Source organism: Polypterus senegalus, chromosome 17, assembly GCF_016835505.1.
Source record: "Polypterus senegalus isolate Bchr_013 chromosome 17, ASM1683550v1, whole genome shotgun sequence".
Taxonomy (NCBI): domain Eukaryota; kingdom Metazoa; phylum Chordata; class Cladistia; order Polypteriformes; family Polypteridae; genus Polypterus; species Polypterus senegalus.
The window spans coordinates 86,636,243-86,640,558 of record NC_053170.1 but is presented as its reverse complement, the minus strand read 5'-3'; positions in this window follow the sequence as shown (position 1 = coordinate 86,640,558).

Sequence of the window (4,316 nt, the reverse complement as noted above, 5' to 3'; positions counted from 1 at the left end):
AAAGTTGGACAGCACAGGCCTTAAGAACTCGAGGACTGGCTACCTCTGGTCCCACGGATTATCCTGTGTGTACCTTCCTCTGTTGTCTCCTTACTTGGCCTTCAGTTATGGACAGTCCACACTAATGGTCAGAGGTGGACTTGTCACTGACCTTTGATTTGGTAGGAGTTGTTGATGTTAGTAGGGAAGGTTTGAGGAGATTGGTCATTGAAAGAAGGTGGCAGTAGGAGGGAAAATCTATCAAAAAATAAAATTAACCTCTTTTTCTCACCTAGAACATGAAGTGGAGGTGGAAGATGGCCGACTGTGTGCTGCAGTGTGTTGTCAATGAACTCCAGGACCTTGAGTTCAGATTCAGAAGCTCCTTGCTAGACAGACATACCTCAGGGAACACAAAACTCACCTGCTACAAGAGAACTCCTCAGCAGATGAGCTTGACGGTACTTGACTCGGCAATATCAACCCTGTGACCTGAAGCTTGCTAACTGGGCCAAGTGTGTTTAACCCTGGCTCCTGCTCAAGATGACGATGATGACAACAATGGAATCTGGTTGTTTCAGCAATGCAGGCGGGGGCTCAAGGCTAGATCACCTCCAGTCATCTCAGGCATGTGTCTTCATCCACAACCGTTTTGACCCTCTCCACTTCTCCACCATGTTGGCAGACTTTGGTAATGTACTTGTTATTGGGGATTCAATTGTGTGCCACTTCTGTATTTTATGCCCTAAACATAAAACTTATGTTTCTTGGTTTTCTGGTGCATGTGTATGAGATATTACAAAAAGTGCTCAGACAGTCACTGAGAAGTAGAAGGACAGGGCTGTTGGGACCATTGTACTCCAAAGAAGTGTAAACCACATTCAATATCAACAGTCAGAGGTACTAAAGATGGACTTCGCAACACTAATTCAAGCCATAAAAGAGGGGACCACAGCCTTGAGAATCATCATTTCAGGTCCTTTGCCTTTGGCTAGAATTTCAGATGAATCCTACAGTCGACTGTTGGCTTTGAACAACTGGTTGAGAGGCTTCTGCAAGAGATAAAACATCAGTTTTGCGGACAACTGGGACTATTTCTGGGAGAGACCGCATTTCTACAGATGAGATGGTCTGTATCCAAGCAGATTTGGCACCTGGGTCCTTTCCAACAATATCTCGAAGGTAATCTGTCTTTCTTCACTATGTAATTTTAGTCTTATTGTTTTATAACGCCGTGTTAGGGTGTGATAATTCTGTAGTGAGTTCTCCTTTAGATGTTTACTGTTTTAGCACCATAAATAACCATAGTCTAATTAACAAACTCAGACAATGAGGTATAAATGCAAATAACTTGATTGCATTTCACCTATGGATGTGCACTGCATTAGAACTATAACAAGCGATTATAGATTAAATAAAAAATCCCCACAAAGCAGCATAAACACAAGTAATTTAATTACCATTTCACGCTGACACGACACTCCGATTCAGCTCTGCTCTTCTAAGACCTTAAATGTGGCTTCACTAAATATTACAGTGTTAACCAGGAAGTCTTTTTACATTAACAATCTTATCAGTAACAGGACAATGGATTTTCTCTCACTATGTGGAATGTGGCTCAGTTCTGATGGTGTTAATTGAAGCAACACCTCTGAATTACAGTTTTGTTTATTCAGTTTGTGAAGGCAAAAAGGGTGGTTTAGCAAGTATTTACTCAAGATGATTAAGATGCTGGTTTTGGCACTTTCACCTCTTTTCAGTATCTTGCTGTGGTTATTCAAGGAGCGTATTGACTGTATAGACCTCCAAAATACAATAAGTCTTTTTGGATGAACTCTCAGTCTTGGTATCTATAAAAATAACTAACTACGAGAGGTTCCTATTTGTAAGTGACTTTAATTTTCACGTGGACAACCAGTGTGACCCAAAAGCAAGAGAATTCCTGAACTTACTGGACTCCTTTGATCTCAGTCAGCATGTCTGCCAGTCCACGCATAAGGGAGGACAAATGTTGGATTATGTGATTTCAAAAGCGGACGGCTGGATAGTATTGAAGGAAATGGAGAAATTCAAAAGCATAATCCTCATAATCACCACAAAGCTGCCAGCTTTGCCCAGGTGAGAATAAGCCTTGAGGAGCAGAAATATAATTCCATTTTCCACTACAATCTTTTGGCAAACTGCAGAGGGCCCAGGTGGTTTACCATAGGACGACTCATATATTCCAAAGGTCTTCTTGATGTGAGACATAACTGCTACTGGTCTGTAATAATTAGGTGAACAGGCGACGACCTTGTTTGGAACAGGAACAATGCTGGATGTTTTCCACAGCAGTGGCACTTTCTGAAGCCTTAGGGACAGAGTGAACAGGTGGCAGAGGACACTACAAAGTTGGTCAGCACAGATCTTAAGAACCTAAGTACTGATTCCATCTGAGGCAGGTCATAGATGTCAGTATACTGTACCATTTTTGCATATTATTTAATGTAGATTTACTGATAACTACAACTAAGTGAATATAAGAATGCAGTACGCCTTGAGTGGCAGTCCTATTTCTCTAAAATGATAAATGGTAAAGCTGGTAATCCAAGAGTTTTATTCTCAGCTGTTGATCGTCTTCTAAACCCAGCTCAATCAATTGAATGCCCCATTCCATAGTGAAACTTGTGAGGCTTTTGCTATATTTTGTTAAACATAAAATAAATGATATTATAAATAATATGCAACATCTGCATAAAGTTAATCCCGTTGAACCCCAGCATGCCCTTTTAAGAGTGTTAAATTCTTTCACTGTAATAGATCTACCCAAATTACACAGAGTAATCTCTCATGTTTATTTACCAATGATAAAAAAAGAAAAACGTTAGCTAATGAAATGATGCTAATATTTTAGAAATGAAAAAACATTTTAAATTATATGCTTTCTTTCTGATATTCACAATCTGTATAAGCAGAAGCCTGAGAAGAAGACAGCACAGTCTGCCTTTTAATCCCTCATTTTCCGTACCTTTATTTTTAACAAATACAGCCATGTCACATTGGCTGTACTGTATGTCAGTCACAAAAGTATACCGGTCATTGCAGCTGTGACTCTGTGGGTCTGAGGTGGGTCACCGGTACGCAGCGGACTTTAAGTGGCTTTACGGAGAACCACAAAACCGATATTGGTGTCTAGACGGCTGTGTACTGTGTGTAACAGGGTTAATCTGGTTTTCAGTGTTATATTTGTACTTTGGGGTTAGTTTTTGCTTTGCGCCCTCACCCACCATAACCTATCGTCTATGGGAGAGAAGTGAAAGCTTTACATTCATCAAAAATTTGAATCTCTGGTTTTTAACATATCTCAACATTTTAGGGTCCCCGATACCAAAGTCATCAATATCTCGATGATGGGTATGTGTCTATCTGTATGTCAGTTTCTTAAGTACAGCCTAGAGCTAAAACAGTTGGACGGAAAAATATCAAACTCGAAAATGAAGCCAAATTAAGATGTGCTGATTAGTTTTTGAGCCAAATCGTGCAAAAAAGAGGCACTCTAAAGGAGCCCTTAAATACTGCAATTGTGCAGTTAATTATGAAGTCTTCTTGTCAATTCCTATCATAATGACCTATTTTATGATCAGAAAGATCAGCATCAGAGCGGTAAATAATTAAGAGAAATGTTAGAGAATAGTTCGGGTAACTTGGTTCCTTGGGCGCAAAGCCTACCGACGCTCACGTCCAAATTTTTTTTTTGTATTTCCTCAAAATTGTTACACCACTTTTATATAATGTGTACATATTGTTAGGCAGGAACCAATCACCAGGAAAGCATGTGTTGCAGGATCTCGGTTGAGGTGCATTTGTGTGTACACATGTTCTTATTTCAGCAGGTGCTTATTTGGGTTGCTAGAGGTAGCATGGGCTTTGTGGAGGTCGATTTATTTTTTTATTTAAAAATTAATATATTTATTTATCACTGCATTGTGTCTCCTCTCTTTTAGAGAAAAAGTTTGAATAGAAGCATCCCAGGGAATTGTGCAAAAAAAAAGAGCAAAAAAAGAGTCTCATTGTATGTTACAATGTCTTTCTTTTTTTGCTCACTCAGGTATTGCAGTTTGCTCATATAGTCTGATAATGTGTATTGGTTGAAGTTAGCAGCCTTTGTAAAACATTATGTAACTTTTCACCTGTTTATTATTTTTACAGAACTTAAACATTTTCAATGTCTGTTTGCCAATTTGTTTTGTGTTAAGATTTTCAGCAGGCACGTATTTGGCTTACTAGGGAGAAAAAGATTCAATAGAAGCACCCCAGAAATTTGTGCATGAGCCTTGTTTTATGCTATATTTTATTTC